Consider the following 27,505-nt stretch of genomic DNA (forward strand, 5'->3'; position numbering starts at 1 on the left):
GTGCAGCCGCTCGAGGTCCGGGTGGCGGTGGCGGCGGCTACCACTTTAGCAAAACTCCCATGACGCTCATGGCTGCCGTCTCCGGATCTCCAGCAAGCGCAGCAACAATGCAGGCGCCGGCGCTGCTTGCCTTTGCACAGGGCGAGGGCGCGAGATCCTTTGCAAAATCCTCCCCTTTGTCTGGGGATCCTTCCCTTAAAAAAAGAAAAGAGGAGCCCGGCTTGGTGGGAGAAGAGTGAGGGGGTTAAATCGTTTTTGCGCGTGCACGCGCATCGCTTCCTTTTGCAGGTTCCCACCTGCCGCAACAAAAAAAGAGTCATTTAAAAATGTTATTTCCCTGCATCTCTTAAAACAGTGTTTCCCAACCTTGTGCCTCCAGATGTTTTTGGACTACAACTCCCATCATCCCTAGCTAGCAAGACCAGTGGTCAGGAATGATGGGAATTGTAGTCCGAAAACATCTAGAGGCACAAGGTTGGGAAACACTGTCTTAAAAGACGCGTTGTTCCTCGTGCACATGGCGGGGATCGGAGGGTGGGTGGGTGGGAAGGGAGGTTTTTTCCCCTCTTTCTCTGGGAGGTGAAGGGGGAGTAAGAAGAGCGGTATGACCCGCCGCGCACGTGCTTTGCCCGCGAGGTATGCCGGGGCTTGTAGTTCCTGGCACGAGGTTCAGCACCACGCGCTGGAGGCAAAGGAAGCGGTGCGCCCGGGACGCGCGGAGCCTGGGTTGCAGCACGCAGGGGAGGCAGCCGCGCGCACCCGGTGTCTTCGTCGTTCCGCAGCCCCGAGCATCTCGCCTGCGGGGTAACAGCGCAAAGGGTGCGCAAACTTTTTTGGGAAGGCGGGGGGAGGAAGGAGGGAAGCTGTGCTGGCCCACCGACACTGCCGCCCGCGTTTGCAGCCCAGGCATGGAGACAAAGGGGCCCCTGGCCGCGTAGGCTCCCTCCTTTCTCTCGCTCCGGCTTTGCATCTGGGGCGGGAGTTGCATCGCCCTGGAGAATGCAGGGAGGGATCGGCGGCGGGAAACTCTTGCAAAAGTATATAACATAGCTATGTAACGAAAACCAAACGCTGTAGCGACAGTCCCCTCTGGAAGTTTTTAATTGTTTACTTTAGCATCGCGCGCTTGGGAGTTTCTGAGGCAGGGGGGGGGGAGGGAGGGAGATCGAGCCTTCCTGGCAGCAATGCAATGTGCCCGTCACCTCTCCAGATTCACATGGGGCTAGTGCATGGTGTGGTCGACTGGAGGGGGGCCGAGGAAAGAAACGCGCAGTGGAAGTTTGCAATGCAATGTGCCCGTCACCTCTCCAGATTCACATGGGGCTAGTGCATGGTGTGGTCGGCTGGAGGGGGGCCGAGGAAAGAAACGCGCAGTGGAAGTTTGCAATGCAATGTGCCCGTCACCTCTCCAGATTCACATGGGGCTAGTGCATGGTGTGGTCTTTTTATTTTTCGGCTGGAGGGGGGGGGCCGAGGAAAGAAACGCGCAGTGGAAGTTTGCAACGAGGATGATCGGCGGGGTTGGATTGCAGGGGCGGGAGGAGTGCCCGCGCGGGGGGGGCTCTCCTGGGTTTCGCAGCCTCTTAGCCCGCGTGAGTGAGACGGGCTTGGCGCGTTTTGGCCAGTTTGAATGGAGAACTCCCTTTCCCACAATGCCTTGGCGGCCCCCTTTCTCTTAAATTGCAGAACGAGGGGGCGCAAGCCAGGGCGCGCGCTTCTGCTTGCCCTCTCTCGTCCCCGTTTGCACGTGGTGGGCTTTGGAGGAAAGGGCTAAGGATGCCCCCCACCCCTCGAAATACTGTTCCCAAGTTCTCCCAGGAACTAGCGGTGAGAACCCCGCTAAGGACCTGACCAGATGCGGAGGGGGCTGCAAAGGGGCAGGTGGTCTTTGGCTAACCTTTCCATTTCCTTAACTTCTCAGATCGTGAAGCTTCATTTTTGAAAGCTGCAAAAGCTTTTTATTTCTTTATTGCAGTTTGATTTTGGGGGGTGGGGGTGGGCGGGGGGGAGGAAAGAAGGCAGAGTTGATGCATTTTCCGTTGAGGTTTTCTGTTGATTCGTTTAAGGAAGCCCAGAAACGCAGCTCAATTAACCTTAGTAGGGTGTGCAATTTTGAATCTTGCTTGATTAATTCAGGCAGCCTTTGCAAATGTTAGATGCTGGAAATGGGATGGAATGATCTTACAGTCATACCTCATGTTACGTCCGCCGCGGATCTTTTCAGGTTATGTATGTGCCGAACCCGGAAGTCCTGGAATGGGTTACTTCTGGGCTCGGCACATGCACAGAAGCACTAAATCGCGCTTTGCATATGTGCAGAAGTGCCAAATTGCGTCACGCGCCTGCACAGATGCAGCACTTCAGGATGCTGCCTTTTCATGTTGCAAACGGGCCTCCGGAATAGATCCCATTTGCAACCAGAGGTAGCACTGTACTGTGAGAGCTTGGGTGTGTTGCAGCTATTGTCAGAAGGACACACTTTGTCAATATTAAAAAGAACAAATTTAGCAGCATTAAGAGGGTAGAATGCTACTTGTGGGGCGAAGAGGAGTTTGTGATTGGGTTTATAATCTCCCTAAAATGCGATTCCCCTTCATTGATCTGTAGACTACATATTCTCTAAGCAGAACCTACAGGAATGACCTGAGGTTGTGTGTTTTGGGTCTGAGAGCTGGCTTGGTCTCTGGCACCATCTTTAATTATTGTATGCAAGAAACTTTATAATCTTTTCAGAAGAAGCAATTCCATATCTCCATGTTGTAGGAAAAATATTAGAAGTGTGCAGTGATGCTGTATACTGTAGCTAAAATGCATTTTGGCACAGCTTAATGACACGATTGCCAGTTCATTGATTATAATATAATACCAGTACAGTACCTGCCATTTGCCCCTAAGGAAGGCACAAGCTTACAACTGTTGCTAACCATTAGAAGCTGTTACAGACAATGAAAAGTGGGTCAGGAGAAGGAGACTCTGGCACCTTCATGGGATTGTTGCAGATAGGACCTGGTCACAGTGAGTTTCATGCAGGAGTGGGTTTTTGAATCCTATCCTAAAACAACATTCTGGGCTCCCAGGCACATACTTTCTAGAGCAGAGCGATTTGTAAACCTGATTTATCTTCTGTGAAATATATAAAGGTAAAGGTAAAGGGACCCCTGACCATTAGGTCCAGTCGTGACCGACTCTGGGGTTGCGGCACTCATCTCGCATTATTGGCCGAGGGAGCCGGCGTACAGCTTTCAGGTCATGTGGCCAGCATGACAAAGCCGCTTCTGGCGAACCAGAGCAGTGCATGGAAACACCGTTTACCTTCCCTCTATTTATCTACTTGCACTTTTACATGCTTTCGAACTGCTAGGTTGTCAGGAGCTGGGACCGAGCAACGGGATCTCACCCCGTTGCAGGGATTCGAACCGCTGACCTTCTGGTCAGCAAGCCCTAGGCTCTGTGGTTTAACCCACAGCACCACCTGCGTCCCAATTTATATTGGGAATATTGAAATATATAAATAACCTCAACTTTTCAAACTGATAGATCCGTATACAGTAATGCAATCCATAATTTTATACTGTACTGGTTTGCTAGACAGTGGCTTATTTTGTGTGTAAAAAAAATTAGCAACTGGAAATCACAGAACTCAACTGGAAACCTTGAGTACCACCACCCTATATTTTCCCCTTGTAACAGTTGCTAAAAAAAACAACAGCAAGGGGTCTGCTGCTGCAGGACCAGGGCACTCGAACTTCAGGACTTTGTGTCAAATCAGTTGCTGATCGAGTGGAGGCAGGGTGGATAAAAATCAATGATTTTTTTAAAAAAAAATCAGATTTTTTTGATTTAAATCAGATTTTTTTTAATAAAATGCTTTTTGAGGAAAATATATTACCATCCAAAGGTTATTCCATCATGAAATAAAGATTATTATTATTTAATTATGTAGAATAAGATTGTATATGTTTAATTTTTGGGGTAAATAGATTCAATTAATCCATTCACAATGTCATGCTCTTCCAGAGGTTTTTGTAAGATTATTGGGCAGTTTCTCTGCCTACAAGATATTATCACAGATGCTTGGTTTACTTTTGCAGTTCTCAAAACTGAATTTGACTCAATAGAGATCACATGCCTCTTCTTCACAGCAAAAATGTTATAACATGAACAGGGTTGAGAAAAAGACCTTAATCCTATTGTTCTACAAACCTATGAATACAGAATCAACCCCTTCAGTGCTAAGTTTCAAGAAGTTCAGTGAATAGAATAGAAACAATATTTTTCTGATTGTTTGGAGTGGACAGTATTTAAGTTTTTCATGTGTAGGCTGGGCTGACAGTCTAAGTTTCTATATATATATATATATATATATAGTTTTTGTTTAGCCAAATTAGTTAACAAACATGGATGTTTGTTTAAGCAAATAACATATGCTGTAATGTTATTGTTTCAGTTGAATAAATCTATTTAAATTGTTATTATTAAGGTAATGATTACTTTTCTCCTTCCTAAGTACAACAGTAAAGTTGTCCAAATACAGTATGAATGATTAACTCATTAAACTGGGGATAAAAAAACCACCGGTAATATGAAAAGTTGTTATTCTAAAAATCTTCATCTACTTGCATATTAAAGTTATACTAGCAAGAATTAATCTTTATGTAGAAAACTATGATTTAAATCAAGCCTTACTAACTAGTGATTTAAATCAAACTGATTTAAATCAAATCCACCCTGAGTGGAGGTCAGTCAGAGTGTGATGATCTGCTTGTTGATAGCGAGCTCAGACACTTGGTAAACTGCTTGCAACCAATTTCTTGCAAATTTCCCTTTTACTGAAAATTAGTACTCTTGTTGCGAAAGGGATCCGTTCGGGAGGCCTGTTCGCAACATGAAAAGGCTGCATCCTGAAGCGCCGCATCTGCGCACGCGCGGGACACAATGCGGCGCTTCTGCGCATGTGCGCAGGTTATGGGTGTGCCGATCCCGGAAGTAACCCATTCCAGGTAACCCATTCCAGGGACTTCCAGGTTCAGTGCATCCGTAACCTGAAAAGACGCAACCTGCAGAGGACATAGCATGCACGTATTTGGGTGGGGGGAGGGTCTGGAGAGTTTATTGTGCATTTTCTACTTAGTGCATGTTAATGCTATCTTAGTTCTGTTTTTCTCTCTTCTCTCACCCTCCCTTAAAAAAATAAAATTCAACAGTTATTCCCTTGAATAGAGCAGCAATGGTTCTTCGGACAACCAACGGACACCAGTTTATCAGTGTTTGCAGAAGAACGCAGCAAGGAAGTTTCTGCATGAGCCATCAGTGGTGCTAAAGTGCTTATAGTGCAGGTAGTATTTCATCACCTACCGCAGTTTTTGCACTTCAGCATCCCTCTGGCAGTCTGTGTGATGGCTGCCCTCCCTTCTTCAGGTGGAGGAGCAGGCCGGCCGTCTTTCCCTTTCCCTCCCGCCTGGGGATACTCTAAGGCTGTTTGTGCTAAGGTGCATCTAGTGCAGTGAGTGGAATAGCTTAGAATCTACTGCCCTGGATGCTCCTTCTGACACACGCAGCTGGCCGTGAGTCTTGATTGAAGTCACAAGGACAGCAAGAAGACAACTGCCATCTTTCAGAATGCCTTGTGCACAACCAGAAGCCTTTGGAGCACAGATTTGCAGGTGGGCAATGGAGTAGTTTGCCTCTGGGCCCGGCTGGCGAAAAGTTGACCTTGCAGAAAATGTGGGAATGTAGCATTACACCACCGGTGGGAGCACAGTTAGAAACTCAGGTATATAAGCCAGGCGCCAAATGGCTTCTTAAACCAGGGTTACACTCCAAAACAGAATGCGTAGTTGCCGTTTTGGGGACAGACGGCTCGGAAGTTGTATTTTTCAATATAACTGTTTGGTTCTCCTGAAATTCATTGTATGGATAAAATAGAATGGATAGAATACTACAGGATGGGGTACAGTGCGCACGCGGCGAAACCCAGAAGTAAAGACTTCCGGGTCCGCTGCGTTCATAACCTGGAAATACGCAGCCCACAGCGGACGCAACATGAGATATGACTGTATGAGTGTGTGAAAACGGAAAATCCAAAGATCCCTGGGCATGGTCGAGACATCAGGTGTCATCCTGGTGCCCAGGCATCTTCACTTGGCTGCAAGTGGCCAATTGTTGTTTGGTCGTTTAGTCGTGTCCGACTCATCGTGACCCCACGGACCAGAGCACGCCAGGCACTCCTGTCTTCCACTGCCTCCCGCAGTTTGGTCAAACTCATGTTCGTAGCTTCGAGAACACTGTCCAACCATCTCATCCTCTGTCGTCCCCTTCTCCTAGTGCCCTCAATCTTTCCCAACATCAGGGTCTTTTCCAGGGAGTCTTCTCTTCTCCTAGTGCCCTCCATCTTTCCCAACATCAGGGTCTTTTCCAGGGAGTCTTCTCTTTTCATGAGGTGGCCAAAGTATTGGAGCCTCAGCTTCAGGATCTGTCCTTCCAGTGAGCACTCAGGGCTGATTTCCTTCAGAATGGAGAGGTTTGATCTTCTTGCAGTCCATGGGACTCTCAAGAGTCTCTTCCAGCACCATAATTCAAAAGCATCAATTCTTTGGCGATCAGGCTTCTTTCTGGTCCAGCTCTCACTTCCATACATCACTACTGGGAAAACCATAGCTTGAACTAGACGGACCTTTGTCGGCAAGGTGATGTCTCTGCTTTTTAAGATGCTGTCTAGGTTTGTCATTGCTTTTCTCCCAAGAATCAGGCGTCTTTTAATTTTGTGACTGCTGTCAGCATCTGCATTGATCAAGGAGCCCAAGAAAGTAAAATCTCTCACTGCCTCCATTTCTTCCCCTTCTATTTGCCAGGAGGTGACGGGACCAGTGGCCATGATCTTCATTTTTTTTTATGTTGAGCTTCAGACCATATTTTGCGCTCTCCTCTTTCACCCTCATTAAAAGGTTCTTTAATTCCTCCTCACTTTCTGCCATCAAGGTTGTGTCACCTGCATATCTGAGGTTGTTGATATTTCTTCCGGCAATCTTAATTCCAGTTTGGGATTCATCTAGTCCAGCCTTTCGCATGATGAATTCTGCATATAAGTTAAATAAGCAGGGAGACAATATACAACCTTGTTGTACTCCTTTCCCAATTTTGAACCAATCAGTTGTTCCATATCCAGTTCTAACTGTAGCTTCTTGTCCCACATAGAGATTTCTCAGGAGACAGATGAGGTGATCAGGCACTCCCATTTCTTTAAGAACTTGCCATAGTTTGCTGTGGTCGACACAGTCAAATGCTCCATGGAGAAAGACAACAGGCAAGTGGCCAAGAGCCAGATGCAAAATGTGCCTGGTGAATTTTGAATGCTGAATGGAAGGTTATTGAAAAGAGTGGAATGTGTCTAGACCTGGAGCGGGGAACCTTTGGCACTCTGCAACCTGCTGGGTTCCAAACCACATCTGCCCCACATCCCCATATACACCATGTTCTCAGTTTTCTTGCAGAACAACTGCGTAATAGAAACTGTAAGCAATAATTGCTTCTATCCACATATCCCGTAGAAATGCATCTTAACTTGCAAACTATGTCCTGGACCCTGTTTGGTTTCTCTGTGACTTCTGTTGATTGATTGCATTTCCACCCCACCTTCTTCCTAGGAGCTGGTGCACGTGGCTCTCTTCATTTTGTCCTCGCAAGAGGGAGGCTAGGCTGAGCGACCGTGACCAGCCCTGGGTCACCCAGTGAGCTTAATGGCTGAGTGAAGGTTAGTCCAAAACCAACCACTGCGCCACCATGAGCTCTCGCTTTTTATCGCTCGCCTCTGGAATGGTTTATGGAGGGCTGTTTTTTTTTCCCCTTAAAAAAGCATTCTTTTGTTTATGTTTGTATTTTTGTGTGATGTCTTGCATGGTTTTATGCAATAAACTGAGAACTTGGTATCTCAGACCTTTTATATCTGAGCCGCTTCAACCCCTTGGGAGTTTTGCAGTAACTCGGACTCTTCACCAGCTTGCCTGAATTTCTCTTGGGGGTGCTCTTTCTTTTTTAAAATCTGGTATGCCTGGCATATGAGGAATATGAAGTGAATGGCATTTGGACACACACCACCTGCACTTTCTGATACAACAAATGCTGTTTCGTTTATTTGAAGATTTACATTCCAATTTAAATTGATTTACAACAATAAATTACGCAATATGCAAAATTAAACTGCCAAAAATTCAAACTTAACAAATTTAAAATCTATTTAAAACTAAATAAACATAGAACATATGAGAACCATTCAGGGATCAAAAGTCCCCTGAAACAAAACAGTTCTGACCAGGTGCGTGAAGCTCCGGGATGGTGCCTGCTTAAATTACTGTGGGAGGACGTGCCATAGATTTGAACCCACAACACCAAAGGCTTGGACTCTCCATTGACATGAGAACAATGGGCTTGGCTCAGGGACCAGTGCCAGACCTTTTAATCCTGGCGCCATGCATTCGTGAGAGCATGTTCATGTCATCTGCGCCAGCCGAAGCCCCACATAGAACCCACATGCAGTGCATTGCAATAATCCAGTCTAATAATAATCTAATAGTGGGATAGCTAAAGTCATTTTTGGCGTTGCAGTGTAGGTTACCCAACTCTGAATCAAAATAATTTGGCCCCTTTCATTTGATATTTTATTTAATGAAATTTATATACCGTTTAACTGTGGCACAACCTTGCCTTGTAACATAGGGCACTGCCTTAATGCTGCCCCAGTCCATTGGTCCATCTAGCTCAGCATTCTCGACACTGACTGGCAGCAGAGGTTCTCTGCGGTTTCAGGCAGGGAGTCTGTCCTAGTCCCACCTGGAGATGTCCTGGGGGATCAAATCCAGGACCTTCTACATTAGGGTGGGTCATAAAAAACTTTTTTTTGAAAATGTTTCCTCCCTCGATCTTATATCAGGCGTATGGTATAAACATGTAGAGCAATAATAGTTGCATACTATTACTTTCTGCAATATTTATTTAAGATAAAACATGTTGATAATTTACATGAAAAACCAATGGTTTTGAACAAATTATATGGAACAATAAAGCAAACGGTGTACTAAACAAGTAAACATAAACATTAAACAATAAAACACCACTCATATTATGTGTTGCATCAAAACATCACATTATACTTAATTACTTAGGTATAAATTGTACTAAATGCTTACATTTTGTGTAATTAATAAAATTATGCCTTATGCAATATTATACATTGTACTTGTACACCATATATGCTAAAAATATGCTTTTATGCCTTACACTAAACCTCTATTTTGGTAATTAGTAATTAAGTAATTAAGTATAATGTGATGTTTTGATGCAACACATAATATGAGTGGTGTTTTATTGTTTAATATTTATGTTTACTTGTTTAGTACACCGTTTGCTTTATTGTTCCATATAATTTGTTCAAAACCATTGGTTTTTCATGTAAATTATCAACATGTTTGATCTTAAATAAATAAATATTGCAGAAAATAATAGTATGCAACTATTATTGCTCTCCATAAAACCTAAAATTTATGTTGATTAGTTCACAATTTAACATACTGAGAATAAATGAGTCAAATTCCTATGTTTTCATCACTCGTAGTGAGGCAAAATTTCAATCTGTAGGAGCAGGGTCTAAATATTAACCGATTTGTCCCAAATTTGAAATTTGACTATGTTTATACCATACGCCTGATATAAGATCGAGGGAGGAAACATTTTCCAAAAAAAGTTTTTTATGACCCACCCTATTCTACATGCAAGTTAGGTGCTGTGCTGCTGAGCTGTGGCCTTCAAATATGTGGACATATGAGAATGGAAACAATAATTTTGCCTGGCAGAATTCACAAATGTATCCCATATGAAGCTGAAACAGGTCCATGGTTTAGGGCGTTTAAATTCAAGTCTGCAAAACTCTTCTATAATTCATATGGGGGGAAAGCAAAAATAACTAAAGTGCACTTTCCTCACTCTTAAAAAAAATACCTGCTGGAGGCAGCAAGGCCTCTTTGCTGGAAACTGCAGGAGGGGAGAGAGCTTCCTATTGCCATTGGCCTTTTCCAGGAGTCATTCAATAAAACCAGTTCAAACAGCTACTAAAAACATGTGATAAAATACATGTCTGCATGTCTGGGTATGTTTGTCTCTAAACAAAGCCTTAGCAGGCACTGAGAAGACTAGTAGAGTCACCTGCTTGGTGTCAAGCAGGGTGGATTTGATTTAAATCAAACTGATTTAAATCACGATTTAAATCACTAGTCAGTAAGGCTTGATTTAAATCATAGTTTTCTACATAAAGACTAATTCTGCTGGTATAACTTTAATATGCAAGTAGATGAAGATTTTTAGAATAACAACTTTTCATATTAGTTTTTTATCCCCAGTTTAATAGGTTAATCATTCATATTGGACAACTTTACTGTTGTACTTAGGAAGGAGAAAAATAATCATTACCTTAATAATTTAAATAGATTTATTCAACTGAAACAATAACATTACAGCATATGTTATTTGCTTAAACAAACATCCATGTTTGTTAACTAATTTGGCTAAACAAAAACTATATATATATATATATATATATATATATATATATATATATATACATATATATATAGAAACTTAGACTGTCAGCCCAGCCTACACATGAAAAACTTAAATACTGTCCACTCCAAACAATCAGAAAAATATTGTTTCTATTCTATTCACTGAACTTCTTGAAACTTAGCACTGAAGGGGTTGATTCTGTATTCATAGGTTTGTAGAACAATAGGATTAAGGTGTTTTTCTCAACTCTGTTCATGTTATAACATTTTTGCTGTGAAGAAGAGGCATGTGATCTTTGTTGAGTCAAATTCAGTTTTGAGAACTGCAAAAGTAAACCAAGCATCTGTTACAATATCTTGTAGGCAGAGAAACTGCCCAATAATCTTACAAAAACCTCTGGAAGAGCATGACATTGTGAATGGATTAATGCAGGCATCCCCAGACTTCAGCCCTCCAGATGTTTTGGACTACAATTCCCATCTTCCCCGACCAGTGATCCTGCTAGCTAGGGGTCATAGGAGTTGTAGGCCAAAACATCTGGAGGGCCGCAGTTTGGGGGTGCCTGGATTAATGGAATTTACCCCCAAAATTAAACATATACAACGTTATTCTACATAATTTAAAAACTAATCTTTATTTCACGATGGAACAACCTTTGGATGGTAATATTTTCCTCAAAAAGCATTTTATTTTAAAAAATCCAATTTAAATAAAAAAAAATCCGATTTTATATATATATATATATATATATATATATATATATATATTTTAAATCATTGATTTTTATCCACCCTGGTGTCAAGAGGCAGGGAGTTGCAAAGTGTGGTTCTGTAGCGCCAAAATAGTGATTCATGACAAATGGCAGGGATTTGAACCTGGGACCTGTTGCATCGTGCTGGTTCAATAGGGACTAACGTGGGTGGGTGCTGTTGACTTCTCTTGCTAGGCTGGAGCCTCCATATCCAGGATGCTTTCCCAAAGGATTCCCAGCCATCTCTGCTTCGTCTTAGCAGTGGCAAAGTGCTCATAGTGCAGGTAGTTGTGCACCCAGATCTACTGTAATATGGGCACTTGCAGTACTGTTGGACACCAGGTGCCACCTTGGGGGCCGGCGGTGGGGGAGGAGGGCCTGAGAAGACCGTGTACTGATCTACCGTCCGTTTTGCAGGTTTGCATCCCAGCTTGGTGTCCGTCGCTGTGCAAATCCATGCAAAACGGACGGTGGTGGAGTGAGCAGAGAGGAGTCCCACCCCCCACCCCCATAACTGGGAGGGAAGAGACAGGGGACAGGCCTTTTTCCCACCCCCTCTTCTTCTCACTTTGCTTTCAAAGGCAGCTTTAGAAAACTGGCTTCTCCCTGGGTTGGGATTTGTTGCATTACTTGTGGGTCCTCTGAACAGTATTGCACTTGTCCCGGCCTGTGGAGGGGGAGAGAAATTCTTCAGGAGCAGAACGGCAAGAGGGAGGCGAGGATCAGGAGCCCGCGTTCTGCTGTTGTCGGGTGGATCACGGTGCAATTTTGATTAGACTAGCCGGACGAAAATTGCACGGTATCCATCTGCAAACCGCAGGACCTTTTTGGTGTTGGCAGTCTTCTCTAGGGTGGAAGGGGGGAGGGGGAAGCTCCATGGGGAGAGAAGCTTGAATGTGTTTGACAGCCGGCTGGATGTAGCAGTTGGAGAGCCCGGCTAGGATCTGGGAGACCAGGATTCATATCCCTTCAACCATGAAACTCACTGGTGGACGTACCCTACCTAGGGCCAGTCACATTCTAACCCACCTCCACGGTTTATTGGTGGGGATCAGGCGAGGAAGGGGAAGAATCTTGAGGTTCTTGGAGGAAAAGGTGGGATATAAATGCAATACATGAATAACAAATTAGAATCATAGAATCATAAAATGAATAAAAACATTTAAAAAACAAACATATCAAGTTCCCAGACCTATCATTAGCCTCAGCTAATGAAGCCCTGGAAAGAGGAACGTTTCACAAATCTGCCATTAAAAAAATGTGGCTTAGAATCATAGAATCATAGAGTTGGAAGAGACCACAAGGGCCATCCAGTCCAACCCCCTGCCAAGCAGGAAACGCCATCAAAGCATTCTTGACATATGGCTGTCAAGCCTCTGCCTAAAGACCTCCAAAGAAGGAGACTCCACCACACTCCTTGGCAGCAAATCCCACTGCCGAACAGCTCTTACTGTCAGGAAGTTCTTCCTAATGTTGTGGTGGAATTTTCTTTCTTGTAGCTTGAATCCATTGCTCTGTGTCCGCTTCTCTGGAGCAGCAGAAAACAATCTTTCTCCCTCCTCTATATGACATCCTTTCATATATTTGAACATGGCTATCATATCACCCCTTAACCTTCTCTTCTCCAGGCTAAACATACCCAGCTCCCTAAGCCGTTCCTCATAAGGCATCGTTTCCATTGGGGCAATGGCTGTGCTGCTGCTGAAATGTCAGAAAGGAATTTGTAAGACTGCTGCATGTGGTTATTTGTTGCAAAAAAATAAGGTGGAGATTTTAAAAAATGGTTTCTGTCTGTTGAATTTGAGCCGGGATCTTGTGCCTCTTCAGTCTTCGCAAATCAGTAACTTTGATTTTTTTTTAAAATACATTTTATTCCATTTTCCAAATTCAACAAATTAACAAAACCAATCATTTATACAAAATCTTATATTCACATCTTTTACCTTGCTCCGCCGAGCTATGACTTCCCCCCCTCCCTTCATGCGGGTTTCTTATTAATTCCCTTTTTTGCAGTTCCTTTTTTGTCATATTGGTCAATTCGTAAGGTTTATTTTAATCCTGCGAGAGTTTTTAACGATCTACAGTTTTTCTCCATATAGTCCACATATTTACTCCAGTCCTTTTGAAACCTTGTCTCCCCCTGGTCACGAATCTTGCATGTCAATCTAGCAAGTTCAGCATAGTACATCATTTTTGTCTGCCACTCCACAATTGTAGGTAATTCCTGTAATTTCCATTTTTGGGCTAACAAAGTCCTAGCCGCGGTTGTTGCATACATAAACAGTGTTTGATCTTCTTTTCTAATCTCTCCTCCCATTATTCCTAACAAAAATGCTTCTGGTTTTTTTGGAAAAGTATATCTAAACATCTTTTTCAATTCGTTATATAAACTTTCCCAAAATCTTTTAACTTTTTCGCATGTCCACCACATATGATAAAATTCACCATCTTTCTCTTTACATTTCCAGCAACTTTTGTCACTCATTCTATACATTTTAGCTAATTTAACTGGAGTTAAATACCATCTATACATCATCTTATATACATTTTCTTTCAAGGCAGTACATGCTGTAAATCTTAAAGTTTGATTCCATAATTTCAACCACGCATCATATTCAATATTATGCCCCAAATCTTTTGCCCATTTAATCATCACTTCTTTTGTCAACTCATCTTTTGTATACCACTCCAACAACAAATCATACATCTTTGCCAAAAGCTTTGTTTTGCCTTCTAGCACTTCTATTTGAAATTTGGATCTTTTATCCTCAAAACCTATTTTTCTATCTTCTTTAAGCACATCATTTATTTGATGGTATTCTATCCATCCTGTTAATACTCCTTTAATGTCATCAAAAGGTTTTAAACTCCATCCTTTTTCCGTTTTCGTCAAGATTTCCTCATACGTGGCCCGCCTCTTCTCCATATTTACTTTCTTAACTGTTAATACCTCTGCTGGTGAGACCCACCAGGGTGTTTTAGTCTCTAACAGCCTTTTATTTCTTTCCCACACCTCGTATAGAGATCTTCTTATCACATGATTCGTAAACCCGGTATGTGATTTCTTTTTGTCATAACATAAATATGCATGCCATCCAAATCTATTGTTAAAGCCTTCCAAATCTAACAAGTCCGTATTCTCTAGAGTTATCCATTCTTTTATCCAACAGATACAAGACGCTTCATAATAGAGTCTCAAGTCTGGCAGGGCGAATCCACCTCTTTCTTTCTTATCTACCAAAATTTTATATTTTATTCTAGGTTTTTCCCCCTGCCAGACAAATCTTGATAAAATCTTTTGCCACTCTTGGAATTGCCTCGTACCTTTAACCACAGGTATAGTTTGAAATAGGAATAACATCTTAGGTAATACATTCATCTTTATTGTTGCGATTCTTCCTAAGAATGACATTTTCATATTAGTCCATCTTTCCAGGTCTTTCTTTATTTCCTTCCATACTTGTTCGTAGTTGTCACTATAAAGATTAATATTCTTTGCTGTCATCCATATTCCCAGATATTTTACCTTTTTAGCCACCTCGAATCCATGTTTTAACTGTAATTCCTGTTTTTCTTCTTTCGTCATATTCATTGCCATAACCTTGGTTTTTTGTCTATTTAATTTGAATCCTGCCAATTGGCCAAATTTCTCCATTACTTCTATTGCTTCTGCAACACTTTCCTTTGGATTTTCCAATGTTAAAACTAAATCATCTGCGAAGGCTTTCACTTTAAATTGCTTTGCACCTACTTTAATACCTCTAATTGTAGATAGGTCTCTTAATCTGATCAATAATATTTCCAGGACCATGATGAACAATAACGGTGATAAAGGGCAGCCCTGTCTAGTTCCTTTTGTGATTTCAAAATATTCTGTTAGGGTGTTATTAATTATCAATCTTGCCTTTTGCTCTGAATAAATCGCCTCGATCCCATTCACGAATGTATTCTTCCCAACCATTGATTCCAAATTCCTCTTCATAAATTGCCAAGATATATTGTCAAAAGCTTTCTCAGCATCTACAAACATCAAAACAGCTGGTTTATCTATCTTGGTCTCCAGATATTCTATTACATCTATTATGTGTCTTACCGTGTTTCTCATATTTTAAGGCATCCCTAAAAAATAAGGCATGGCAGTATTTTCATGACCTGGCGAAATATAAGGCATACCCCGAAAATAAGACGTACCAGTACCAGGTTGTGGTGGGAGCAGGTCTGTGCAAAATATGGTACCGTAAGAAAAGGAAGATGCCTCCTCGGAACCGGATGCCGCTGCCACGTGGAGCTCCGTCCGAGTGGGAGCCAGCAAGAGCTGCAGCACGCACAGCAAGAGCTGCAGCAGGAGCCTCAGTGCGAAGCCCGGCTAAGGTAGAGCCTCAGCGAAGGCTCAGCAGGAGCCGCGGCGGGCAAAGAAGAAAGGATCGGGACCCTGCTAAGCAGCCGGCAGGAGCCTTAGTGCGCAGCGCGCGAAGCCCGGGAGCTGGCTGGAGGCGCAGCTCAAAGCGCGCGATCGGTAAGCCCCAGCAGCCAGCAGGAGCCTTAGCGGGCAGCGCGCGAAGCCCGGGAGCTGGCTGGAGGCGCAGCTCAAAGCGCGCGATCGGTAAGCCCCAGCAGCCAGCAGGAGCCTTAGCGGGCAGCGCGCGAAGCCCGGGAGCTGGCTGCAGCCGCAGCTCAAAGCGCGCGATCTGATAAGCCCCGGCAGCCAGCAGGAGCCTTAGCGGGCAGCGCGCGAAGCCCGGGAGCTGGCTGGAGCCGCAGCTCAAAGCGCGCGATCTGATAAGCCCCGGCAGTTTTTGCAATTTGATCTGCTCTACAATTCTCTTTAATTACTAACTCTAACACGGTTGTGTGTGTGGGTTTTTTTCCTTTCTAAACTGCCTTATGGATATTTCTGCTTAAGACATGCTAGACATACAATGAACTCTCTCTCACACACACACATTACACATTCTAGATCATTAGCAGCTAATGACTGCTGTCAAAATCTGGGTGTCCAACTGTTGCTTCTAGAATAGCTATAAATCAGAACACAATCACACCACACTCTCAGCCTAGCATACCAGGTGGGTTTTTTTTTGGGGGGGGGGGACAATGTAAGCAACATTTCTCCTTAAGATCAAAACTGTTGGTTTGTGATTCTGGTTTAAGAATGAACTTTCATGAAGACGTTTGCCAAATTAAATTGCTGTGGTGTTTTTAAAGATGCAAGAAACAGAGAACATAACCCAGTAATATTGCAGCTACGCTGCCTTTGGAACAGATTCTCCCCTTCTTGTTTTAGCTTAGCTGCAAATCATAAATTGTTCTGCAACATCAGCAGTACAAGGGATTATCTCATAATCCATCCTGATGCTATTCTGCTTCTTTCTTTTTTTAAAAGCAACCTCTTAAAAAAACACCACACACATTCTCAAAAGCAAAGCTTCATTTTCTATAAGGCTGGCTATGCAAATGCTTTCAGATGAGTTTTGCTCTTTTGAGTAACTTCCTTAACAAGTTGAGGTTATTTGCAAAGAGAGAGTGAGTAAGAGTACACAACAGTGGCAGGGTATTGAAATCTTCAGAATGGCACTGTGCCCCAGAGTGACAACTCTATGATGCTGCATGCATACAATGCCTACCGGTAGTTTGCTTTACCATACTTAATTAAAAAATAAGACATCCCTTGAAAATAAGACATGGTGTGTTTTTTTGAGAAAAAAATTAATATAAGACATGTCTTATAATATGAGAAACACGGTACATTATCCTTTAACTGTCTACCAGGAAGAAAACCAGCCTGATCCTTATGTATTATTTGATTTAAAACTTCTTTCAATCTCTTGGACATTATATCTGCAAAAAGTTTATAATCATTATTCAATAGTGAGATTGGTCTATAATTTTTAACTTCTAAGCCGTCCGTATCCGGCTTTGGAATCAATGTTATATATGCCTCTTTCCATGTATTTGGGATCTTTCCCCCCAACAGGATATCAGCAAATCAGTAACTTTGAAGCGGGGGTGGGGGGATTAGCTTTCCATTCTCCCAGAATATGTGGCGTTGAATGAGGGATGGAGGCAACAAAAACTCCTGCTGACGTCTTTGATTCCATGTAGTTGGTGGTTGCATGTGTTCTGAAATGCTGATATTTTTTAGAAATTGAAACCCCCTTGAGAGGAGAGCTGCACAGAAAGAAAGAAAACCTTCCACCAGCTTCATGCAACCTGCTGCCCTTAAGATTTCTAGGCTCCTGCGTATCCATTCTTCCTGCCGCTGGACCTGGTTGCAGGCACTGATGGGAGTTGGGAGAGTTCTTTGGGAACAAGAGCCCTGCTTTGAAGTCAGGCAGAAGTGAAGATTAACGAAAGGTAGACTTCATGTGTTGAAAAATGGGGGAGAACAGTGAGCCTGGGCTGCTCAAGACTTGCTGCAGGATACTTTTCAGTGCTGTCATCATAGGCAGGCTGCTGAAGAGTTCTGCAGAATCTGAAAGCTTGTTTGACACTAGTGGATTTCTTCAGCAACTACAGCACAGATGTTTGAGATGGGTTTACTCCAGGGGCCCCCAAACTAAGGCCCGGGGGCTGGATGCGGCCCAATCGCCTTCTAAATCTGGCCTGCGAACGGTCTGGGAATCAGCATGTTTTTACATGAGTAGAATGTGTCCTTTTATTTAAAATGCATCTCTGGGTTATTTGTGGGGCCTGCCTGGTGTTTTGACATGAGTAGATTGTGTGCTTTTATTTAAAGTGCATCTCTGGGTTATTTGTGGGGCATAGGAATTCATTCATATTTTTCTTCAATATAAAGTCCGGCCCCCCACAAGGTCTGAGGGACAGTGGACCGGCCCCCTGCTGAAAAGTTTGCTGACCCCTGGTTTACTCGGTTACCCAGCAACCTGGGCTGCTGGGGAACCACTTGCCTATAAATCACACAGGCTTTCTCCAAAAATAAGACACCGTCTTATATTTATTTTTCCTCAGAAAAACACACTATGGCTTATTTTCAGGGGGTGTCTTATTTTTTCCTCCTCCTCCTGCCGCGGCTGGCATTGCTGCTGCGCCTATCACTATGGCTTATTTTCGGGGTATGGCGTATATTCCTTGAATGCTTAAAAATCCTGCTATGGCTTATTTTATGGCTACGTCTTATTTTCGGAGAAACAGAGACATTTCCTTTGGCTTTAGACACCCATAGAAATTAATGTTCTCAGAGGAAAAACATGCTTCCAGTATCAGGCCTGGAAGAGAAGAACTGGGGGCCCGCCCTCTCAGGGCCGTCTTAAGCCTATCCAGCGCCGTGGTTCAGAAATCCCGCCAGCTCCCCGCCCCCCCTTTCCCAGTCAGAAAGCCGGAGCCATGCACTGCCTTGGGGACGCGCGCGCACACACTTCGTTCAAGCAGCTGCACCTCGCGAGGCGCCAGACCTGTTGACACTCCGTTGTCATTGACGCTGTGGTGGTGGTGGCGACGGGGACCGAGCGCCTGTGAAGCGCCCAGAGGAGGAGAGGGGCAGCATTTCTTTGGGAAAGCAGCTGTCGCGCCCACCCGTCTCCGCACTTGCCGCTGCAACTTTGCCGTGCGCTGCGGGGAGGATGAGGGGGGCGCGCCGGCATTTCCTGCCCACCACACCTGCCGGCCAAAAAACACCCCACCCCTCTAGAAACTTGCACCGCACCACGAGGAGGGGCTTCTCCCCACCAACCCTCTAGAACTTTGCGCAGGGATTTCTTCCCGGCAGGTGGTGGGCAGGAAATGCCGGCGCCCCCCCTCATTCTCCCCGCAGCAGACGGCAGGAGCGGCTTGGCTAGTGGGGCACTGGGTCGCCTATCATCGAGGGGGATCTCAAGTGGTGGTGGTGGCCCGGGCAGGGATGCGCGGCGTGCACAATGCAAGTGCGCACGGCTGGCGGCGCTGACTGCCCGCTAGCACCTGGGGTTTGGCGCTGCAGCGCCCCTGGTGGCCAGGCGCCCTGGCTCATTGCGCCACCCAGTCCAGGCCTAGAGACTGTGCCCTCTTATCAGGCTTGCTGAAGGCAGACACATTCTTTTTTTTTCTTTTACATCTTTACACATGGAGGCTATTGGGGCATATACTATACTTCCACACATTCTGCTTGGTCCTAATAAAGGTTCTGGTTCTGGTTTCCTGACCAGGGTGATGCTCTTCCTAGGTGGTACAGTGCCTTCTACCATTTCAGGACTATTCCTTGTGGAGGTTGCCATCTCAAGCCACTGGAAGATTAAAAATAAAGGTGCCAAGATGTGATAAACCTTGCAGAGGACTTTGCAATGGTGGCACAATGCCTTTCACTGATCTAGCAGAAGTTGGCCAGTTTTGGAGAAGGCGCAAGTAGTCTTTGAATTCGAAATGTCCCGCATCTTTAAATCTGTTGTGTTAACTGACAGCTGCAATTGTTTGGCTGCTTGCCAACCATCTCATCATTCTATTCGTATAGATTCCCCTATACCCACAGGTCTACCCTTTGCCACCTTTTCATGTTGGTGACACACTTTTTAGACATGCATCATTTTGCAACACAGTAATTCAGTTTTACTAGCAAACCGGCAGGCTTACCTCCTCCTTTTCCAGCGCTGGGAGAAGCGAAGAGAGTGACTGTGCAACACACCTACACACTTGTGTTGTGACACAGTTTGGAAAGCTCTGCTTTAAACAGCAGCCTAACAGTAAAGAAAATGCCCAAGCCGAATTGCAGTTGCAACGACTGGTGATTGTGTGTCCTGTTTGTGTAAGCACCCACCGGTCAATAGGATATGCTTTCATTAACCGATAGAAATAAACATTTTAAAAGTATTTTTTATTTCTCACTTTCCTCCTAAAGAAGCCCCAGGACATTTAAAACAATAGGATAAAAAGCACACTTTAAAACGGAAATGAGTGACCTTGTATCAAATATAAATAAGTTACTGATAGAAGAGAAGGGGGGTCTTAAAAAGGGGGAAACACGGGGTAGCACCTTGACAGCATCATCTTTTACAATTTTAAATAGTTCAGCTAGAATACCATCACTTCCACTGGCCTTGTTATTAGCAGTGCTTTCTAAGGCCCATTTGACTTCACTCTCCAAGATGTCTGGCTCAAGGTCAGCAACCACACTATCTGGGGTGTACGACACCTCCATATCTTTCTGGTATAATTCCTCTGTGTATTCTTGCCACCTCTTCTTGATGTCTTCTGCTTCTGTTAGGTTAGGTCCTTTCCTAGAAGCATAGCAGTATCTATAAGGAGCGAGCTGGTGAAATGGCACAGGGACCGGAAGGAAACATCCTAGTTGAGAATTCTTCAGCTTCAGACCAATCATATGATCAAGAAGTAAGAAAACACTTGCTAAAATGGGCCACCTTCCTTCTCATTAATCCTTTCTTAAAAATTAATCTCATAGTAGGAGAGGTTTTTCATTGTGAGAAACATTTATAACTGACGTTGAATTTCAGTGCTTGGAAGCTTAAAAAAAACAGAATAATATTACATCTTTTAGAACAAAAATATGTGGGATATTATTGTGGGATCTTTCCCGTATCCGTATTGATGGCAGTTAAGCTATTATTTCTTTTTTTAAAAAAATAAATCTTTATTAGTTTTAAAATAAGTATAAAACAAAACAGAACAAAACATCCAACTGAAATACAAACCAACTTAAAATACAGATAAACAATCATATACATTTACTCAAAGCATTTTAACCTGCTTTTCAGCAGAAAGCCTGGAGCAGATCACGAATGATCCATATGGATAATTTTGCATTGCACACCTTACTTGAATCTCAATCTCTATATACTAAACAGGCTGAGTACTGACCAGAAGCTGAAGATGACCTGAATATATCTGAGGAAACCGAAGAACTGCTCCTAGAATTGAAAGAAGAAATCTTGGAACTGGAGGATAAATTAATAGCAATGGAAGAAGAACACATGGTGTGCTTTTATTTATCTTAAAGGTACCCCTGGCCGTTAGGTCTAGTTGCAAACGACTCTGGGGTTGCATGATCATCTCGCTCTATAGGCTGAGGGAGCCGGCGTTTTGTCTGCAGACACCCTTAACTGGTGGCAGAAAAGGTGATTGTATAACAATGCATGAAATGGCGTTGAGTTGCTCTCTAATTAAGATGTGTACAGATGTAAATGGGTTGCTGTTAAATCCATTCTTCGGCTTGAAATTGGAACTCTTTACCATGTCATTAGAGGCTGGGAGTACAAATAGTGCCCCCCCTCTCCGACCACCTGTATTGTTATTAGGTCACCCTCCCTTTTGAAAAGCTCAGCTTTCTGGGAAATATTTTGAGTTGCCATGAACAAGGCTGGGTAGCTCAGTCGGTTAGAACGTGGTGCTAGCAGTGCCATAGTTTCAGGTTCGATCCCAGGAAGAGACAGTGGCATATTCCTACATTGTAGGGGGTTGGACTAGATGATTCTTGGGGTCCCACTTCCTTCCAGCTCTGATTCTATGAGATCTATGAAGTACTTTTCAGATCAGAGGTTGGGAGCCTCTGACCTGTGGACCCAATGTGGCCAAACAGGACTTCACATGTGGTGCACAAGGCCATTTTGGGGAAACCTCATGCTACCTGACTTACATCCAGGGGCGTACCCAGGATCAAAACTAGGGGGGGCAGGGGGGGCAATGCACAGTAGGGGAGGGGCCACATGTATCCAAATTTTGCAGTGATCCTCCAAAACAAAGGAGAATGCAAGTAATAGGGAAACATGTGCATCATAATGAATATATTAGTGAAAATAACATACAAAATGCAGAAATTACTTGCAAAAATGTAATGTCACGCAAGAAGCTTTAGAAGAAATGTGCATTGAAAGGCTGCAGTTTTTTTGAGGGTTTTTTTTTTAAGGAAAAATTTGCAAATTGCTGAAGAAACAACCAAATTTAAGATTGGAAAAATCAGGAAATGGAGAGAAATGAAATGGACAGGTACTCACTGTGTTCAGAGATGTTACTGACACTGCAAGCCTACGTAGGAAAGCTTGCAGTGGGAGTGAATTTCAGAAAACACATGGGAGTCCTTTTCTACATCCCAAACTTTCAGTGCATAAAAATTGAGAATGTCAGCAAAAGGGAATCTAAGCAAGTGTCATTTTCATGTGTGCCATTTTTTGCATAGTCAGTTGCTGCTGTTTAACATGGCGAGCGCAAACAAACTATTATTATTATTATTATTATTATTATTATTATTATTATTATTACGCTCTGCTCCCTTGCATTGACATGGTGGGGGGGAGGTTTGCTCACTAAACTCCTGCACAAAATTACCTAAAAGCAGGCCAAAGTGTCATCCAAAAGCATGCCACGGGCACGCATGAAAATGAGAGGAAGCTGTGACTGGGGACTTCTTTCTGGGCAAGGGCGGGAAGATTGAGGAACGAGCCCCACATAGCAGCAGCAGCAACAGCCCCACATAGCAGCAGCAGCAGCGCTTCCCTTCGGCTTGCTGGGCTGCTGTTGTTGCCCCTCCGGCCAGCCGGCCGGGCCAGCCTGCCCCGCGCCAAGGAAGAAGCTGGCCAAGAGCAGCGCTGCCTGCGGGCGGAGGTGGAGGCGGAGCACAGTCCAGCGGAGCGCGAGTTCGGCGTTCCCGCCTGCCGCGCCGTGCTCTCTGGTTCCCCGACGCGCTTGGCCATGCCGGAGGGCGCGGCGGGGAGCTGGAGGGAGGGCGTGGTGCGGCGAACTCGCGCTCCGCTGGACTGTGCTCCGCCTCCGCCTCTGCCCACCAGCCCTGCTTCTAGGGAGGGGCAACTGCTCACCCCTGCCCCGCGCTGGGTACGCCCATGCTTACATCATACATTCAGGGGATACCACTTTTTGCTCCTAATGCTGTTATCTGAAAACTGGAGGTTTAAAGAACAATGTGGGGCTGTCACAAAGCCTTTCCCCAAACAAAGCCCCTCACTAAGTCTCTGCTCGAAAGAGCTTTCAGGAGCAGCAGGGAGGTGTTTGACAGAAAGGGCTTTCAAACAGCCTCATTCTGCTGCTGCTGCTGCTTCATTGCAAGTTGAAGGGCTTAACACAGTCCTGAAGAAACAGCACCTAAGAAGCAGTGCAGGGATGCATTCAAAGGGCCGCTTGAAAGTTCTTTGCTGTGCTTCGAAGTCCCAAAGATCAGGACTTGAAAGCATAACATCACCCGACATCACAGTGTCATTAGGTTAGGTCTTTCCCACCTCTGTTCTAGATTCTGGTTCAGTAACTTGAAGGAAGTGGTTGTCAGCACCTGTTCAATGGCATTTCTAGTTGTCATCAGTGATGCCTCCAACTGCTATTCACCTTTCTAACTAACTAGAGTATGAAGCTGTAAATCCAAGAGCAGGAAAATGCCACGAGTGAATTAAGAAATTCCTAGGAGAGAATAAGGCTAGCCCTTTGGGCAGTGGAGCTTAAAGTGCAAGCTTGCATGAATGAACCTTGGGGCTGTGTTAACGGAGATGGAGAACTCCTTAAAAATTGAACCCTCGGACCAACAAACTCTCAAGGTATGCACTGCAGGGGCGTTGCGATGGGGGTGGTATGCCCCGGGTTCCACTCTGGGGAAGTGGCACCCCCACCCTCGCGCCAAGCGGACTTTTTACCGGGAGGCTTGGCTTGGGAGTTGCGGGGGTGGGGTGCCAAGTGGCACCCCTCGCCGCACTGCACGGGGGGCGGTGATACCCCGCTACGTAACACGCATGCGCAGCGGGATGCTGCACATGCGTGTTACGTAGCAGGGTATTGCCGCCCCTGCGCCTCCAAAGCCACGCGCCTCCAGCTACAAACTCCGGGTAGAAAGCCTGCCATGCTCAGTGTGCTGCGCATGCGTGTTACGTAGCTGGGTATCGCCACCCCCCTGCGCCTCCAAAGCTGCGCGCCTCCAGCTACAAAACTCCAGGTAGAAAGCCCAGGTGTCGCGGTGCCTCGCTATTCCCCTGATTTCCTGTTTTCATGCTTTCTATTACAGATGGAAGTGAAGCTTCTCCAAATAATCTAATGTTGGGTTACAACATGTTATGTTTTCTCTCCACTCACCTTTCCCCCGATCTGCTCCAGACAGCACACTTGTCTTCCTCCCCCTCCATTTTATGCTCACGGATAGTAAGTGGCCCAAGGTGACCCAGTGAGCTTCATGGCTAGGGTGGGGGTTCGAATCTCCCTGGTTCAAAGCCAGCACTCAAACCCAGGCATTGGGAACCTCTGCCCCTCAGGCCAGATTAGACCCAGCAGGGCTCCCAGGCTGTCTTTCTCCAATCCATGCTGCCTGTCCCACACCCAGTGTCATGTGATGCTGGATGTGGGGGCAGAGAGACGCAAGCAGAAAGGACCAGCCAGAAGCTCAAAGTGGGTTCCTGGTTGTTCTCTGAGAGTGCCGCTCAGTGAGCCCCACTGGGATCAGCTGTACTCGGGAATCCTCCCAATTGCAGGCATGGTTTTGAATTCATTTTTGCTCTGTGGGAAAAGTTTTTCATAATGACAGTCAGGTGATTGACAGGTAGGGGCCTCATCCATCCGGCAGAGCCACCTCTGCTCTAACCAACAAATTTACTGTAAATGACAGGTTCAGCTCATTGCCATTTTGAATTAGTACGGCTTGTGAGCTTCAATTGTCACAACGATTAATGGCGTGTGTTATGCTGTGCTTTATACAAAGGCCCAGAGCCCTCTACCCACAAATGGTCATTCTCTTCTGAACAATGGTTTTGCCTTCTGGTTGTATCTAATAATTGCAGATGTCTTGAAAACATGTACTTGATTGCAGCCATTTTTTTAAACAGCTGCCAACTATTCTTTTCTCCAACAGACACAATGTCTTCAGGTGTCCAGTCCACCAACACAGCAACAGACAAGTTTTAAGCAGCAATCTTGATATTTTGTGGACCCTGTGGGCAAGCCTATATTGATGACTTGTTCACTTTTTTCACTTGAGCACACTTATTTAAAAGAAGAAATAAAAAACATTTGCACAAATATTTCTGTTGTGGAAAGTGAAGTCATCTTTCTAAAGTGTGGTGGTATAGAGATAAATTGAGATGTGTGTGAGCTCATGACAAACGCTTGGTAGCCACATCTCCAAGGGGAGTACAAAATGTAGGCAAGCTGTAGTTGATCCCTGAGCTGGCAAAAGCTGGTATAGCAGTCAAGATGCTGGAATTTGGATGGGATGGCCTGGATTTGCTGCTTGCTTCTGAATAAAACAGGCTCAGCTTGTAGAGCTTAAAGCAAAGGTCTTCAGCCAGCAAGCAGTCTTGCAAAGTGTTAATTGAAGCAGAAATCCCATTAAAGGAAGTCTCTAGCCTCTGCTCAAATATTTTCCCATTTCCTCTATGCTAGCTTTGAAAGCTTCGTTATCGCCTCAATCACTTGCCACAGCAAGGAGAATCCCATCAGTTTCCCCTGCCAGTTCATCCCAAGTATCCCAGCATCCCAACGAGGAGTTCTATGCGTGTGCATTGATGAACGCACAGGGCCCTTCACACAGCTGAGATGAGACTGAGCTCTGCAGCATGGTCCCCTCATGTATTCTCCAGCAAACCCTCTCCCCTAAGTTTTACTAAGAAGTAAAATATATGTGAAGTCTAAATTCTCGATAAGACAGGCAACTCAAGGTTACCAAGCAGTGAGTTATACAGCACATGTTAGCTTCCAGGGTCCCGTTGGTAAGCCTGCCATAGACAAAACATGCAAGTTTCTAGATCAGTGGTTCCCAAACTTCCATGGATTGCTTGAAAATTGCTGAGGGTCTTTGTGGACCATTTAATGACTTTTCTGCCCATTGTAGCTATTGTATGCCGCGATGAGACAATGTCTGATCTTTAATTGCATTTTTATTATTGCTTTTATTTCTTGTGTTTCATTGTACTACAGTTAGCATTCCATAGATCTCAAATAATATGATAAACTACAATATGAGAAATAAAAGAAGCAACAACAATTGCAATTAAAAAATTAAGTGACTATTAAGGCAGACCACCTGAATGAAGCTTATGGACCACAGTTTGGGAACCTCTGTTCTTGATAATAATGTATGACTGTAAATTGCTGACAAAAATTGGAAGCAAGGCCTAAGTAAGATTTTAATTTGGTGTGCAGATGGGCATTGGCAAAATACATGTGGATGTTTGCCTAAATGTATGCAAGTTGCAGAATCTGCTTGTTTCCTTGGGAGGTAAATGAGTTTAGCCTGGTATAGAAATAAGCTTCCTTTTTTCTGATCACGGTCTGCATTCCCTGAGATTTACCTTGGTATAGCTGGCAACTGTCAATAGTAATAAAAATTAAAATTGGTAGATGTAGCACTTCCTCAGTCATGTCCTTCCCAAAGCCAGTATTGTGGAGCTTGCACATCTATACAATATTTCCTTTTTAGAAGTCAATTAATGCTATTAATTCAATGCAGTGGGCAGTATTCAACTGAACATGTGAGTGGAGCAATTTCAGTTTGCGCCGTGGGAATTTTTCATACTCTCCTCTCTGCAGATGCTCCACCTGCAGTCCCCAAATCTCTTCCAGGTGGTTGAGGGAGCAACTAAAACAGGTGTTGAATACAAGCTGATGCAATTTTATCCAATTCATTTGTGTGACATGACCAACTCTACTGTATTATTTTTTTTAAATGCTCCTGGTTGGATCATCCCCCCCCCCCGGCACTTTTACAGTCAGTTAAAACATTTGCTACTGTAATGGTAGGATTCTATTTTTAAAAAAGAAAAGTTGTAGGTTTTTCCACAGGATTCCCCAAAGTTCCCCCAGGAACAAGCCCCAACTTCTTCAACTTCTTTTCTGCAGCGGAATTCCATCCCTTGCTTGAAAGCTCACCCAAACTTTGCTTTCTCTTGGGGAGAATGTTGCCACTGGGATGAGCAGATGTTCTGGGCGTGGAGGGTCTTCTGGGCTGTTGATGGGGTGGGTGTGCAGGACCAGGGGTTGGGCATGGATGGTTAAGAAAACACAATGGCAGCCCAACCCTCGCTGCCTATAATGGCCTTGTAACACATGGTGGCCCGGGCTGCAAAACATACCGGTAAGGTTATGAGCTTGAACTACTTCACTGCCATGTAAGTGTTCAACCACTAGGTGCTGCTAGAGCACCACAGCAGTTGATTTATTGATTGATTGATATTTATTACGGCCATTGGCCCATCACCCAACAATTCCCATACCAACATATATGTACTTAAACCTCCAAATTTAAAACAGCCAAAAACTACAAAAAACAAAACAGAA

General features: G+C 44.4%; 1 long non-coding RNA gene across 3 annotated transcripts; it reads left to right on the top strand.

The window, feature by feature from the left end:
* Nucleotides 1-573: 573 nt before the first annotated feature.
* On the top strand, nt 574-26,861 carry LOC118084458 (uncharacterized). 3 transcript variants are annotated; one of them, XR_009556999.1, is made up of 5 exons: nt 574-819; nt 7,644-7,750; nt 17,445-17,656; nt 21,094-21,222; nt 25,083-26,861. It is a non-coding gene; the product is annotated as an uncharacterized LOC118084458 (long non-coding RNA). The 3 variants fall into 3 exon arrangements; XR_009557000.1 differs by lacking the exon at nt 574-819 and adding an exon at nt 4,388-5,663; XR_009556998.1 differs by lacking the exon at nt 574-819 and having other exon boundaries at nt 4,388-7,750.
* The last annotated feature ends 644 nt before the right edge of the window (nt 26,862-27,505 follow it).

Source organism: Zootoca vivipara, chromosome Z (genome assembly GCF_963506605.1).
Source record: "Zootoca vivipara chromosome Z, rZooViv1.1, whole genome shotgun sequence".
NCBI lineage: Eukaryota > Metazoa > Chordata > Lepidosauria > Squamata > Lacertidae > Zootoca > Zootoca vivipara.